This window comes from Poecilia reticulata, chromosome 2 (genome assembly GCF_904066995.2).
Source record: "Poecilia reticulata chromosome 2, P_reticulata-male-v2, whole genome shotgun sequence".
Taxonomy (NCBI): domain Eukaryota; kingdom Metazoa; phylum Chordata; class Actinopteri; order Cyprinodontiformes; family Poeciliidae; genus Poecilia; species Poecilia reticulata.
The window spans coordinates 27,469,301-27,486,918 of record NC_088831.1 but is presented as its reverse complement, the minus strand read 5'-3'; positions in this window follow the sequence as shown (position 1 = coordinate 27,486,918).

Below are 17,618 nucleotides of genomic sequence, written 5' to 3'. Positions count from 1 at the left end.
CTATAAAGTACGTAAGAATAACCTGATGATTGCCTTCCTGTGCAGTTCCACTCGATTCTCATTTCCCTTCAGTGCTCCATCTGGGATTTCTCCCATTGAACGCTAAATTCCCGGCTGAATTTCAATCGGGTCAATTAGCAAACAGGAGAAAAGAGTTGTGAACAATGACATGAGTTTTCTGCTCTGCTTTAAAACTATAGTCTGCATATGGGTATAGTTTGGCAATGGCGCTTTATTAACAAGTCTATGTATGTATTATTTGAACTATTGATATAATATATAGTATAATGTGCATTTTGAACAAAACAACAAATAGTATAAACAGTAGGAATTAAAAAAGTGTAAACTTCTCATGTCTTTTTGAAAAAAGCAGCTAAAATGACTGAGCATTCACAAAACATCATTTTGTTTTCTTATGTATGTGTTTACACGCACGTGTGTCTGTAATTTATTCTTGTTTTGTTGTTGTTTTATAATTTCACACAAATTTGTTCAAAAATAAATAATATCTAAAAAAGCCTGGCAGATGTAGCTACTAGTTCCCATCCATTGATATCTGAACCCAAAACACATTTGTTTTTGAGGTAGACATAACAAGAGGTGAGCTCCCAGCCCCCCACAGTCTGCAATGCTCCGCAGACAAAAAGGTCAGCCAGAGTCGTGCACCATAAAGGGAGACCACGGTCAATGAGTTCCTCTAAAGTTCAACCACATTCAGCAGAGGCCCACCCTGTCTCCTCTGTCTCTCCACTCTGCGCTTCCAGAGTTTTGTGCCAACATGTGCTTCATTGTCTGCACGTGTTTGTGTGGGACTGAGCGCCGGAGACAGAAAGAGCAGGAATGACTGAGATTTTCAACATTTTCTTTAATAAACAAAGGAGGTGTTGTCAAGTATGGGGGGGGAAGGGGCTGCATACTGACCCTGAGGCAGAGTGACCCCAGGGTCGGAACAACAGGAAGGAAGTCACATGACACATTGAAAACCCAGTCTGTGCGAGTGTGTGTGTGTGCAAAGTGCAGACGAACAGCGAGGGAGCAAAATGCCGGGGTGACTGGGGGAAGGGGCCGATTCTGTTCTTTGCACTCTTGTTTTTTTTTTTTTTTCAGTCTGACGCAGGTGTCTGCAGACATCGCTGGCACCGCCCCAGGTGTGGATTACAGCGTTAAGACCACTACAAGGGTTTGACACATTGAGACGAATTTGAAGCAGATAAAAGAAAGAATTGTTTTCTGTAACATTTTTGAATTTTATGCAAAATTATTTTTTTCACTTATCTGCTCAGGTTAATTAGAAAAGCAATGAAACTGACCACCTATGGTTGCCTACAACCAAAACAAATTATAACATGTTTTCACATTTTGACACTATAAACACAAACTTTATTATATTTCTTTGTAACACTAAAATAACAAAATATAAAACCTTGCGTTCCAGCAAAACAAAGCAAAAATGACTTTTAACTATTACTAAAGTCTGCTATTTGGTAGCATTAAAATGTTTTATTAATCTACAGTGACTGTCACTGCTTTCCCTCCTCTCTGGATGTAATTACTCTCCTAAAACAAAGTCAGGCCAAACATAAACATCACTGTTACAAAGAAAAATCCAGCAGCCTGCAACTTTCAATGCATCCCAAAGACATCAGAGGTGTTAGCAAATCATACATTGGACCATTTATTCATCCAAAAAATTCCAAAATGTAAACACATATTTTCAGTATAAAATGAAAAAAAAAATCAGTCTCTTTGAAAGAAATCCCCGATAACATCAATTACCATTGGGTTTATTGTTGTTGTATGATAATTTTAATAACTGACAAATATAAACTGAATCTCTGGCCTCTTTTCGAAATGTTAGGACGTGTTATATAATCAAGATGTTGTCAGAAAATAGCAAGAAAGTTTCTTTTGATTGGACCAAACATGTACTGAGCCATGACTTTCAGCGGTGGCGTCTTCAGACATTTTGGGGGTCAAGTGTTTGAGTGGGAAAAACAGGGCACCTAGTTTGACACACGTTAATAATATTCAACACTCTGCATGTCGGTTTCCAGGACAATGAAACTGGCAGCAACAGAACACAGCATAGCAACACCACACCACACGCCACTGTTGGTCAGTCACATAAAATGAAAATAAAACACAGTGAAGATCGTAGATTTAACATGTCAAAATGTGAAAATACTCAAACATTTAGATTTTATTTTTATTTTTTTACAGTACCCAAGATAGAGCCCAGTCAAGAACATGTTTGGGTGTTGGTTTGGGAATTTTATTGGAAGTGTCAGCCTCTTCTTTCATGAGAGACAGAGCATCGCAAGCAGTGGTCATTAATGACTAAATTTATTGGTCCCTTATGTCATAACAGAGCCATGGAGTAATGTAGGGTCATATAAAAGCAGGTCGGAGGAAGTGTTGGTTTATTGGAGGGTTGTTACACTTTGACTTTTTAATGCATTCTATTAAAGAAATCTCTTAGTGACTATTAGGCCGTTTCACCCAGATATCCGACTTTACTGACGTAAAGAGCATCTCTGTAGAAAAATGATTCCCTGGCTAATCCTGGTGGACAGTGAACCAAACACAATCAACTTATGTTATTTTCCACAATGAGCTGAGGAACAAACTTTAAGGTTCAAAAACCTTCGATGTGAGACCATGATTCTCTGCTGTATTCTAATTGATAGAATTAGAAAAAAGTAGGTAAATATTTGTGGAAGAAAGATAACTTACTCAGTAAGTTATTTACAGTTTTTAAATCTAAAAAGATAAATTTTATCATTTTGCCTTTCTGTTTTATTTTTAGTGTCTTTATTTTCTGTATATTTTTTCCAGCTACTGCTTGGGCGTTCAGTATTATTATTTATTCATTGCAGCACCAAATGGTTGGATAAGATTGTGCCTTGCTGCTTATTTAGATTAAAAGAAAAACCCAACTTATCTTTGGATAATTGTGTAACTTTCCTGTGAGAGCTTGTGCAGACTTGAAATTGGTGCTAAACAAGGTTGAGCTCAGGTGATTTGTCAAATCGAATTACGGCGCAACGCACGACAGTATCTGCCAAAGAGAAGCCAACTCCTCTGCAACAATCCACAACAAAAATCTGTTTTTAAAAAAACTGTTTGTCTTGTACTGTTGAACAAACCCTCCGCAGCTCTAAACTATTGATTTAAATTGTCATGAAACTATAGGAAACTTACACAAACTGACATTTAATGAGATTTGGAAATATTGTGAGGAATCTCTCGGCCTCGTACGCAGCAGCTGTGTTTGGGTGTCGCTACGACTCTGGTCTAGTTTTGCGTATTTACCCTCCGGCTGTTTTATCTCTCCACTCCCTCTGTCGACACCGATAGCGATCAGCGGAAGTCTTTATGACTTCCGTTATGGCTGAATAATCATTGTCCTTGGACTTGCACACGCACGTACTCTTGTGCTCGTGCACCCTTCCCACGTCAGGCCCTGCTACTGGCCGCCACGTTCCGTGTCAAATAAAGGAAGGAGGTTATTAGCTTCCTGAAGGGCTGACAGGAGTGGCGAGGACAAGATGGGGTCAGCAGTGTAATGCGTAGCCGTTAGTCAAAACACTACTTCCTCCGTGACCTTGGTTTTGCTTAATCCTACAAGTCATTGTTGTAGTTGTAAATCATTGCCTAATCAAGATGAAATATATCCCACCAAAAACATATGCCCATATAGGGAACCTGTGTAGTTGCTGCTGGAGAATGTCTGTTTCTGTTTTTCTATTCCTTTTTTACAACTGTTTTATTCTGTTTGGCTTATTATGAATCAAAAACTAATCATATGGAAACCAACACAAATATAAACTGACTTATAGAAGTTAAAGTTTTCGATTGTTGGTTGTATGTATTGTTGCCCATGGGATGTTGACTGGTGACAAGTTGAGCTCCTTGCAGCTCACAGGCTAATTCATTTGCAGTTTATGTCTTTCTTCTGGTTTTGCTTTTTTGTTGCATGTAGATGTTTCAGATAATCAAACAAATTTCAATATTAGATATGCATATCATAGAATGTAAATACAAAATGTAGTTTTTAAATAAAGCCTACATTTATTAAGGGAAACAATCTATTCAAGCAAAACCAAGAGGAGAAATTACATTAAAAAATAATAGATCATGAAGAAACTCAATAATACAGGGAAAGTCATCTATCAGTCTGGGAAGGGTGGCAAAATAAAAGTAAGGTCAGAGTTCATGATTCAACAATAATACAGACTGACTGAGCAAAGTGTGTTTTTTTTAACAGTTTTGGAAGACATAAAAAGTGACCATCTCACATTTCCAATAAAAAACATCTTCACGATATCTAAAGATTGGACCTTACTGTAATGCTGCAGCCTGACCTCAACTGTAATTTCAGTCTCATAAAACCATGCAGCATCAACAACAAGGGAAGAAATTAACCTCTGGTATGAATCTAAAAGTATATTTTTAATTGCCAAAAAAATCTTTAGAAATGTGCCTTCTGTCCGAAATGAGTTTGAGATTAGATTTGGGAAATATGCAGTTGTTGAATTAAAACACCCAAACAGGGGGATGCCTGACAGAAATCATGGAGGCTCCTAAATAGCAAGTGGGTAGACAGGGTAGGAGGTTGAGAGGCTCTCTGAGCAAGGATACATCAGGGCTGAAACACTAAAACATTAAAACTGCCCTGACCTTCAACCTGCCACTGCTGTCAGAGACTGTTGTTTGTATGGATAATTATCAGGGCTTCGGTGAGTGTTTGCACGTGGACACATGAAAGGCCACACACCACAACAACAAACATGTAGCATGCCACTTTTCAGATAACCAAAATACCAAGCCCTCTTTTTTTACCATTTGTCCAGCGGCAATTAAATTGTGTGAGTCTGATTTTATGTGCATGAGTGTGATAGCTGAAAGTGCAACAGGTTCAAATAGTCACGGGGTGGTACAAAAAAATAAAACTTATTACGAGGTGAAAAAAAAATGTGTAGCACTAAAAAGACAGTTTTTACCTTCAGGTAATGAAGGTGTATGGAGACACCCCAATACTATTACCACAGGAGAAAAAAAAAAAAAAAAAAACTACGTACAACACACAGCACAGAGTCTCATAAACTGAAAACACATCCCCTTCCACTGTCTCTTTCGCAGAAACACATTTGCCCACTCCTGCCCTCAGCACAGCTTTGTTCCAGCCAGCAAGTGGGTTTAAAAACAAATGACGTGCTCGGCCTTTTATTATGTTCCGGACACTGTTTTTCCCTGAGGCTGGAATGCGGACAGGAATGTGTTGTTGCTCTGCTACCGCTCAAAGGCTGAAAAAACCTACCGTGCTATCAAGCTCAAGGAGAAAGACCAGAACCAGCGAGACGAGAGGAGAGAGAAATCAAGTGAGGCAACTTAAAGAGAAGCTGGGGGGAAACGCGCACTTGGAGGATAACAATCCATTACTGTTTGAGCGTAAACTGAGGGGGGTAGGGAGCTCTCGGAGTACTTGGAGTTGTCATTGAAGGCTCACTGTTTTCCACTGGCCTACTCTGTCTTTCAGTCGGTCTCTGGCTTTCATTACTGCTGTCGTGATGCTCCGCTCTCAGACCACTGCCAGGCCTTACATAACTCCCTCTGTGTCTTTGGATTGCCCATCTAAGCATTACTCCTGTTATTTTCCCACTTCGTGCTCTGTAGTTATGCATGCTGGATGCACCTCTGCTTCGCAAAGTCTGACTTGAAACAAGCTTTAATAGCTACACTCAAAAGTTAGACCAAACGTCTCAATTTATAATGCATAGAAACACTTCTTACTCTAATCAATCAATCAATCAATCAATCAATCAATCAATCAATCAATCAATCAAATTTTATTTGTATAGCACATTTCAGCAGCAAGGCATTTCAAAGTGCTTTACATAATTAAAATAAAAACAGCAGGTGACATTAAATAAACAGTGAGAAAGAGAAAGAGATTTAAAAAAAGATAAAAACATTAAAACCTGCACCCCTTTAGGACTTCAGTTAAACGCCGTTTAACTGGGATTCTAACCCTCAGGAAATTTAGTCAAAAACACCGTTTGACAAGGACTCCAACCTCTAGGTTTTTTAGTTGAAACTCCGTCAACTGGGACTCTAAACCCCGTAGAACTTTAGTTAAACGTCGTTTAACTGGGACGTTTTCCGGGGGGCTTTACATCATTAAAACGTAGAAAAGAAATAAAAAGAAATTAAAAACATTAAAGACATAAAAACATGGAAGACATCACAATCCGCACTCTAACCCTAATTTAGCCATAAGCAACTCTAAACAGGTGGGTTTTAAGTTTAAAGGCACCCAGTGTTTCAGCTGTTTTACAGTTTTCTGGAAGTTTGTTCCAAATCTGTGGTGCATAGAAACTGAATGCTGCTTCTCCTCGTTTGGTTCTGGAGATGCAGAGCAGACCAGAACCAGAAGATCTGAGGGGTCTAGATGGTTGGTACAACAATAACAGATCTTTAAGGTATTGTGGTGCTAAACCACAATACCTAAACCACAATATTGGCATATGATGTCGTAAACTTTCTTCTAGCTTGATGTTAAATGCAGACACATTCACTCCTGAAGACAGATTAGAGTGAATGTTGAACTTCTATTTTATTTGGCAGGTTTTTTCTTGTTGTTTTTTTTTTTTTTTTTGCTTTCTCATAGAAATCACCAGATTTATTGACCCACTATGGGCTTGAGAACATTTTCCCAATTAATTTCTTTTGGTTTTTGCCTGACATCTAACCAAAGCACATGTTTTTTTTTGTTGCTTTTTTTGTGGAGATTCATTTAGCTTTAATTAATGCCATGCATTTAGTATTTGATGATAGGAGAGGAAAAGCTTTTTCTTGTCATTTCTTCCAAATAACAAATTCGGTTCACAGCTAGTGCTTAGAGGTTGTTATAAACAATCTGTGATTTTGATTTCTTTTACATTCTTGTCGCCATGTCTAGTGTTAAGATAAAACAATAGGTCCTTGTCCAGCTTAGTTTTTCACAGTTTGGGTTTGTTCAAACTTTTTGATTGTCTTATTTCAATGGTATGTTCCCCGGTATTTCCCATTTTAAAGAGAAATGGGTCTGTAAGTGTCAAATCATGTTTATTCCCACGGGGAAATTAGAAATCATAAATTGCTCATTTAAAAAGGTCCTACAAAATCGAATCAGCTCAAAAAGTAAAATTTTATTTATAAAAGCTACAGTTAAATTTATTTTATGGGACTTGTTAGATGTACAGATAAGTAAGACACACACTGATGCTGTGATTTTGTACAGCCAGCCTCATATGATTGATTAAAGCTCTCTAAAAAATCAGAAAAATTACACTACACTCCAATTCAGACTGCAAAACCTTTTAGGTGAGGAAATGTGTGGATATCCATCAAGCTTCTTAGCATAAGCATACTGAGAAAGGGATTATTCTAGATGTTGCAAATAAGTCTTCCCTGCAGTTCCCTCTATTGCAATGTTTTCCTAAAAGTTTTCTCCAGACTTTCCAGGTGAACTAACGTAGCAACCACTGAGATCACTTCAGTGATTTGTGTTTAAAGTTGGAAGATCTAGAAAGATTCTTGAATTATGCCTCAAAAATACAGAACAGCAGTATAATGCATTTCTCAATTCTTAAAGGGACGCAAGCAAATAGATTTTAAAAAGTTGGAATGAATTTCACAGTTTCTAAAGTGGCTACAGCTCTCTTTCCTGATTTCTGAGAGACTGCCCAGTCCTCCAAGAAATTCAGTATAAAGTTGCTTCCCAGAAGTCATACTTCCCAGAAGTTGTGGTTCGCCACAACCTATAGGATGGTGGAATGTTATAGCGTCTCGCTGTAGTAAACACAGACTCGCCTTATTGGAGCAATAAGGGGAATGTACTTTTCCTACACTTTTAGAAATACAACTCTGTTTTTGCTTGCATCTTTTTTTAACCATGTATTTCTTACCATTTATCTAATTGATCAATTAGGAGGATTTTTATGACTAAAAGTATGAAATTCTAGTTTTTGGAATAAATCAATTGAATTGGAGGCTCTTAATTCCAATCAAAAGAACTACTTATACTTCATCAGGTTCACAAAAGCATTTTGGATAATTTTATGCTTGCAACTTTGTGCAAAGAATAGGCTCTAAAGAGAGAGAAAATTTCACGTGGAAGAGCATTACTGTGCTACACAGAGACGTAATCTCAACCCAGCTGAACAACTTTGAATAAATTCAATAAATAAAATATATTTGTAACTTTCCAATTGCCTTCAGATCGTAATAAAACCAAGTTTTAAAGCAGAAAAAAATCTCTATGTAATATTTTTCTAGATTGACCAAAGCATTTTTTAAATATTCCCTTGTAAGCTGTGCGAAAAAACATTTCCAATGGGTCATTTTGAAGTTACAGTCATATTGCATTGAAGTCATAATCACAAAGTCAATTACACACCACAAAGATGTGAAAATGCTTGAGTTTGACCAAAGATTTGTCAGCAGCAGACCAAAATATGACAAAGCATGTGGTATTCTCCAGCTGAAGTCACTGCCTGTACACGGCCTGGATTAAGAGTCAAAGGGGTGGCACTGTGGATGAGGGAGTCTCAGAATGTGGGATATTAGAAACTCATGATCGAATTGTAACAACATGGCCACCTGGTCAGTATTTGTGCCTTTTTCTCATTCTTAGCATTCATTTAAGTCAGGTGATTGAAAGCAAGGAGAGACCTAAGACATGCAGGACAGGGCTACTTGAGGAGCAGGTTTGGGAACGACTGCTCTAGGTCTCACCAGAATGTCGGAAACTCTGGAAATAGCAAAAACAGCCAAGACGGTGCTAAAAAGTGAAACTAGATTAATCAAAGAGTGTGTGAGGCCAGCTGAGGACGGGGAGGACGATGGGGGGGGGTGCGGGGGGGTTAGGATGAGGAATGGGTGGATGGCCTTTCTTTTGATCCTTCATTGAGTGATGCTTCATTCAGTGTGTTGACTGAGACCACCTGGGGGACCCCAGGGGAGGCTCTGTGTTTGTTTATTGGCACTCGGGGGGTCGGGGAGGGGATTGGTATCATTCGGCCATAAAAGGCTGTCAGCTCCACGGCCTTCCACACTGAGGTGATTGAAGGAAACCGATGGCCCAGTTCCAGAGAGTGTCAGTGTCTCAGGAGTTCTCACCAAACCTGCTGTGTGATTTCAATGATGGAAAACAGCTTTCATTACACAGATATTGGAGAAGCCAAACAAGGGAATCTTTTGTGCCTCGAGTCTCATTCTGGCATTGTTGCCAATGAAATTAATAGTGAAGTGGGGGGAAATTAATCCACACCTCTGTTAAGTGAATGCTTGGGCTCTGCTATCTCTTTGCCTTGAAAACAAGAGGCCTTGTGTAGTTCACTTGTGTGTTTCCCTAATTATTTATTTATCTCCCCCTTCCACTACCAGTCTCCATCATTCAGCGGATAGGGTGGTAATTCCCACATGAGAAACCCATCCCCCTACTTGCCTTGTGCCCATCCACCAAATCCTGTTCAACACCTGAGCTAGCAGCTTTGTGGAAGAGCCTCTCAGACCTTATATAAAGGTCATCACTGGTTGAATTTTTTTTTTTTGTGACCGGAGGTGAAATAAATGAGTGTGTAAATAAAAATAATGGGACAATTGTCCTTCACTTTTCTCTTTTTCAGTCTCTCCTCCCGTCCCTCTGTGGCGTTCAAACATAGCAACTGTAAAGACGAACGTAGAGTTATCTCCAGATTGACTTTTCGAGGACGTCGTCCCAGTGTGGCATAGAAACAGCACGACCTTGATCGACTCTGTGCGTCATACGGGGAGCGGCTGAGATAAGATGCAGACCCTGAGAATTCAGAATATTATCAAAGATAAAGAAAAATGTAGATGGGGAGATGCAGAGATTGGAGAAAGCAAAAACCTTTGAGGTCATCAATTAACTTGGGAAATAAAAGGAGAGGCAAGAAGTCGTGATTCTGCAGAAGATCACAGGGAGGGGGAAAAAAAAGCAATGTATGGTTATGTAGGTGTGTATGTATGAAATGCCAGAAAAACAGGCAGCTCTCCTTGATTCAGTTGGCCAGATACACAATATTCCACCGCACAGTGCTCCTGTGCTCTTCCAGCTAATTATTGAGCAATATTACTAACTGTCTTGTTTGTGTCTCCCTAAAGAATTTCCTGGAAAAAAAGCTTGGGAAATTTTCCGCAGAGGAATAACACCACATTCCAAGATGTCTTTTTATAGAAGCTGATTTTTCTACCTGAAGTTTTGCGCAAAACAAAGACACAACAGGTTCAGTCAGACAACAGTAAAATTATTACTAAGCAAGGGAAAAAGCTCTGTTGCTGCCACTGCTTTTAACAGTGTAATCAACAAACTCCCCACATTCATTTGCAAAGTAAACATTGAAAAGGCAAATACAAGAAGTTCATTTGAGATTATAAAAAATAAAAAGACCCACAGGCATGACAAACAGAAATGTGTGTGTTTCCATATTTCTCTACAATATTACCAATGGAGATTTCAGTTTGTAAGAAGAGCATTGAAAATCAGTTGTGCTTTTCATTCGTTTCACAGTTTTGAACTTGTGATCATAATGCGACAAAATGTGGAAAGCTTCAAGATATGTCAATTCTTTTGCAAAACATTGTACATCTTATGCATTTTGCATGTAAAAATGCACGTTTTATAGAAGACATTTGTAAAAGTGCTGTCAGAGATCGAAAAGACCAATGTGCTCGCAGTGGGTGTTGCTAAGTTTTGGAGCATGCTCTTAAAAAGGATGCAATACACCACAATATCACGTGTCTAAATTGGCATGGACTATATAGTTATATAGTGAAATTATACTTGCATTTTGTTTGTGTCATGCCCATTGTCACAATGCTCGCCAACAAGAATTTGACCTTGTACTATCTTGAGGACGAGGACTGAGACGATTTTGTAAGATGCTTAATTTTGTGTCAAGAAAACAATGTCTGTGTTGAGCGGGCATTCTTTTAAAATGGGCCCAAAGTATCAGTTCCCTCATCAGACTTAACGGAGGCCCTGGGTAATATCCATCTGTTGCGTTACACCAGACACACCTGAAATGTTTTGACTTAAATTTCATCTGACCAAATCACACAGTTTCACTCTAATCAATTAACATAGATAGCAAAGGGTTTTCCCCTCATATGCTTCTCAAACTGGTTGACAAATTGTATAAAAAGCTGCCCAATATGTTGTTCCTTAGTATATTTCCTACAGCTAGCTTTGGATTTTTTTTTTTCACGCTTTGACATCATGACCTCTGTCCAGTAGCAAGATTTACTTGGAACTCGATCTGGAATTGATTGTCAAAGTTTTTTTTTTTTTTTTTTTTTCCATTCCTCTAACTCTACGGATGACCAAGTTTAGATAAATATCCCTTTCCTGACTCATAAAGATCAACACATATCTGCTTCTCTTAAAGATCATGTTTTTGTTTTTTTTTCCCTCTCTTGCGCTCGGTGAAGGCGGACACTTTTTTCCTCTGCTCCCTCCCTGCCTATGCCTGCCCTGCTTGCTCTGTTTTTGTCCTGTCTTTTTCTATATTTTTGGAGCCTTTCTTTGCACATCCTCCGAATCTACAAATTATGGATCTGGTCAACCGATCTCTTAATGCAATTGATCAAATTTTCTCGATGAGAAGAGTGGGCTCAGGTGAGCCGTCTTGTCCTGCGGGGACACACCCGGTGGGATACAGCCTGGACTTATTCATGATAACAGGATTTCTGCTGTTTGGAGCTTATGGATTCCTGACTTATCGACAAATTTGTGACGGACTTGGCCGAACTAGCGAACACTCAGACTGTTGGTGTGGACAGAGATGGAAGTTGGATGTGAGACTCACAGCCCAGCTGAGGACTCTAAAACTCACTAAAAAGATGGAATCGATCTTGGAGAAGTTGCTAGTTTTGGTTCAGTGGAACGACCAAATTAATTTGGATGATTGGGAACTGAGATGTATCGGAGAGACTTCAGGGAAGATTGAAATTTACAATCTACCCGACCTAAGACATTCTGTATCTGAATTGGCTTTCCCCATGTTGCCTTAGAAGGGCTGCATATCTCTAATCTCCTTGAAGATATGTAAACATAACGCTTCTTCCCACCTCACCCCCTCCTGTTATCCATGCAGCTGTGGAGCTGAGCTCTTCCAAGGACGTTCCTCGATAACAACACCTCTATCGGACTGAGCAACGTGGTTTCATGGCCCTGTGATGTCACCGCCTTCACTCATGTCTTTGTTTTGCCTTTTGCTTTGACTGAATGTTGCCATTTGCCCTAATCTGTCCTTTCCTCTTTTTTTTATTTTATTTTGTTAGAAACTGTGGAGTACTCACTTTTAACCCAGAAAAGGAATTAGAACAAACTTGGAAATCCAGAGACTCAGTTTATTAGTCACTCTTTAGCTTATATTTTACAAACTGTAGAGTACTCACTATTTAGATACAGAAAGACTCATATTATTGCAACCCAGAAAAGGAATTAGAACAAACTTAGAATCCATAAAAAAATCTTGCAGAACAGGAACATTTAGTTTTTTTATTATTACTTAGAAACTATACTCATTACTTTTACAAATTTAGAGCACAATTAGAAAGTCCAGAGAATACTTATACTTATCTAACATCCCAGAAGTCCAGAGGATACTTACATACTTCCACTTATTTAGCAACCCAGAACAGGGATTACAACTTGGAACCCAGAAAAACGACCTTAGCAAATACTTTTTAGACTCCTATTCTTCCAGCCCAGAAAAGGAATTCGACCAGAGGATACTTACTTATACTTATCTACCAACCCTGAGTAGGAGTATCTAGTTTATTTACTTTGGATCAACATTATTAGATTTTTCTTCTTTTGCTCTTTCTTGTGGTTTATTTTGTTTGTATTTCCTTTTAAATCCTGTAAAGCACTTGTATTGCCTTGTTGCTGAAAATGTGCTATATAAATAAAATTACCTTTACCTTTTATTTTTCTGCATTTCCCATTTTGAAAACTAGTTATGAGAAATTAATAAAGCACAACCAGTCAGTTGATCACAAAATGTATAAAACGGTATCCATTTGAGGCAACCAGGAAGAATAAATGAATCCTGAATTTGCAGAATGTGATAAAAAAAAACATCAGAAAATGTTACAGCATCTGAAGCTTCCTTAATTTCTCTTGTCAGTAATCTTATTAACACTGATAAAAACACAGAATAAAGACAAGATTGCTACAATGTCAGATAAAAGAACAGCAAATACTGATTTATGTTACAGTGTAAACAAGCGACAGTGAATAGATCAAGATGAGTTATTGTCCTCACTGGAGCAAAATGTTTCCCGTTGTTCTGGAAAGAAAATGCCAAAATGTTCTTTGGTATCTACTTAAAAGGTGATACAAGCAAAGGTTTTTCTAAATATTTCTACACTTTAAATCTGTCTATTGTCTGTCCAATATAAAATTCTGTCAGCTGTGATAAAGGTGTGAGACCGAGGTTAGAAGATGTAATCGCTTGGTGTCCAAACAGAACTGTACTTCCATGTCTGCTTGGGCAAAATCCGAAAAAATATGAAAATAATAATGTAGGTTTTGATTTAAACTCCCTGACGTCTGCATCAAAGTGTATATGAACCCATTATTCTTTCTCCATGCTGGCCACAAAGAAAACCCCACTGCTGAAAGACACACCAGCAGATCATGGACACTCAGCAGCCAAGAAAGCAGATGTTGTTGCCTTCTAAGGAACTTGTGGCTGTCCGCAGGTTGTGTGCTGTGTCCACTGACCACATCCATCACTTTGAGGCCTAAAGCAGGGAGGGAAAGAGACAGAGAAATGCCTCTCGTGCCGCGCTATTCGTGATGTTCTCATTGAGTGTGGTTGCTTTCAAGGGATAGCAGACTACAGAGTTTCCAAATTTAAGACCGTGACATCATAGCCTTAGCTCAAAGTTTTCTGAATTTATAGTACTATGCAAAACTCTTTAGCCCACAAGGTTTATTGTTTTTACTACTACAAAGAGAGGCAGACTTTCTTGGAATATTTAACGTTGCCTTATTAAAAAGTTCTTTCAGTTTCGTTCCTAATTTTCACCTTTTTACTGTCTTGGTTTAAATTCCCATTCTGAGAGAGATGAGAGAAGAGTCACACTTGCATGTACACATAACAGAAGCAAAATGAAGATCGGAAAACCAAATTCTCGTTTTTTGTCAGTTTTCTTAAATGAGAAATTCCCAAAAAAAGATGGTTTGACAAGTAAAATTATTTTTTCTCCAATGGGGTGAGTCATAAAGATGTACACCATTAGCCAAACGCTTGGCTTGCAGTATCTTAGCGTTTTATTCATTGTGTCCTAAGGGACACTAAAACTAAATGAGTGGGATAAAAAACTGTGGTTAGGCCATAAAAAATGCTGAAAGCTGTTACACAGGGCCTGCATTTATATTATGAAAAATTGGGGGTAAATCCAGCAAAGACCAAGAACAAGTATCATCTTTAGTTTGTCCATTGTCTTCTGGAACCCCCTCAGAAATAGTATGACTTTAAGGATTTGGGGTTTTTGTTTTTAGAAAGGAAAACTGAAAGTAAAAGGTTTGGTGAAGCAAACGGCCCAATGCTTACTTGGTCTAAAAGGCGAGGGTAACAGGTCGGTCGTGCTAACCATAAAGCTTTGCTCTGCTCTTGAGCTAATCAAAAAGGTATCATGAAGCATGGAGGTCTACAGCTGTCAATTATGCAGAAAGTTAATGCACACCATGCAAAACAACACCCTCCACCATGTGGTTCACTCTGGAATATTTAGTGGTTAGGAAAACCAGACACTATTTTATCCCCATACCATCCTGTAATACACTGACTCATTCTTTCACAAATGTCTGTTTTATACATCTGTGGCCAAAGAAGTGATTAAAGCAGCTGAATTCAATGACTTGGATGAGTTAGTGGCTTCTCATAGGTGAAAAGCTTTTTTTTTTTCTTTTAATTTTAATAATGTTTGCGCATTATTAAACCACTGATTAAAAAAAAATTGAGTCAGTGGTTTGTTTCCTGTTTTCCATCCAAACACTGATAACAAACTGAGTGGTAGCTCAGAGCAGGTAACGTGTTTGTTGAAGCACTTCGCCGTCTTCCACGCTGCTCTCTCTGATTGTCACTTTGATGATGCCGGCAGGCTGGTAATAAATCTGCTGGAACACTGATGTAATGAAAAGCTCTACCTGTGCTTGAGAAAACATGTTCAGCGGCAGAGGCACACCCTGAGCTGACCTGCAGCTGTAAACACACGTTCAACGCCACCTGTGAAGTGTGAGTCACACAGAGTGGGCGGAGCCAGAGGACAAACGTGAGCTCATCCTGTCCCTGTACATTCTCTGTACTGCTTTCTTGTTTTTTCCACCTCTCCTGCCTATTCTTTCCATTTATCCCTCTTTACATCTCTTCATTTATTTTCTCTACAATTGTGTGTATCAGTGTGTATTATTTTTTTCCTTTACCCTGTCTTTATTGTGGCTGCCTCTATCATCAGTTACAGAAAGGGGTGTGTGAGTGTGGCCCAGGTAAATGGCTGGCCAGTCTGCATGTGTGTGTGCATGTGTGCGTGCGTGTGTGTGTGTGTGTTCAAATTGGTAGGGATTACAGCTAAAGCAGCCAGCGTGAGAAACAGGATATGCACAAGAAGCGTGAGAACGCTACCTGGGAAACAGCTGGGAATGTCTTCGGAAGAAGCTGACCATGCACACACTCGTTCCACACCAAGTGAGGGATGTAAACTGAACACACACATTCTCATGCGTGTTGAATCGGACCCAACTGGGTCTTCTTTTTTCAAAAACCATACTGTCAGTCATTCTGAACTAACATCAGTAACAGTCGAACCCTGTCTTCTCTTGATAACAGTGGCACTACAATACATTGAGGGAGATGAAATGAGAGTGCACAGGAAGGATTAATTTGTGTGACAGTCCACATGTAAACACAGAGAGAAAGATATCAGCAGAAAGCGGAAGGCATTCTTTGTTTACTCCAGCTTTGCTGGCTTGTAATGAAGTGCAGAGAGGATGATACAACAATGTAAACATGTTCCAGGGCGCCAGCAGAAGAATCGGGTGTGTGTTATTGTAAAGAAGGAAAAAAAAGCAGGAAAGAGAAATAACTGTTGACCACTGATTCACAAGTAGGAAGTGGTATTCAAATAGATGTTCATTACTGTCATGTCTGTCAGTCAAACAGGCGTAAACATTTCTCACCCCACAGAATAGGCTCTGTCTCATTATGTGTTAAACCATTACAGTCAGAACCAACAGGTGCCATGTTTCATTTATGCACAGACCAGATGAGCCTCGGTACCTTTCAAAAGTATTCAGATTATTGATAAAAAAATAAAAAAAAATGATAATTATAAACCAATACATGAGTGTTCTTTGATCAAAACCCTGCTGGTAGGCAAATCCACAGTCTGTAACCATTTTGTAACCATATTGCAGACTTAGACGTTTAGATGCTTTAGATGTTGTTCTGGGATTTATTTCTAACTTCTTAAAGCAGATTTATGACTTCAACCAGGTCTATTAGACTTCACTGGCATCCTTATTTTCTTTACTTGTGCATATCTGTGTAAAATGACTATCACCGTGTTTCTTTGGAGTCCTGAAGCCGGAGAAATGACTCTGTAACCTTTTCTAGACTCATAGACGTCTAACAGATTCCAGTAATTGGACCTTGTTACACATGATGAAATTGAGCTCGGCTTTCCAACAGTTATGGTTAATCACAGTTAATTCACAATGTAACAGAGGTGGAGTTAGATTGCCTTGAATGGTTTTTTTCCCTGCATACTGAAATTATCATTCGAAAGTTCAGGTTATATTTATCTAATATCAGCATTGTTTACTACTCTTAAACATTTTAGTGTGACAAAAACACAAAAACAGAAGAAACCTGTGATTCACACCACCAACCCAGTGTTATACTGAATATATGTCAGCTATTAGTGGTCACTCAGGACAACTGAAGGGCGGCTGTCTGTTTTGATTGGGCGGTGGGGATGGAGAGTGGGATTTGTGGGGATGTGGAGCGTTACATCCACAAATGACCACACAGCCTGCTTGCTTTTAAAAACACACACACACACACACTTATACACTCAGTTGCTAATGTGGTGTCCCAGACAGCTTTTCCGGAAGCGTACCATTTCCTTTGGAACCACTGAAGGTCCCTGTCCATAAGTCGGATGACCCCCTTGGGGCCACAGGCTACTTTATGCTACTCATGTGGACCTCTCCATTCTTACATCTGCCCCAGCCCACCCCCACAAACCCCAGATAACACATATGCTCACTTGTGTAAATGGATACAGAGCCTTGTGCACACCCAGACATGCAGACGCTATTCACACACAGTGCAGTTCAATGGGTTCGCAATTGCGATTTGCATGGTGTTATCGAGAAAGTCTTTATTTGATTCTAAGGTAAAGTACCACATGTCTTCCATATTTGACTCGGTCAACATAAAGCACTGAAAATATCACTCTATCAGCAAACAAGTCACGAAACAGGAGACCTGTCAGGATGGAACATGCCTGCAACGTATTTTCTACGTTTTAGCAAA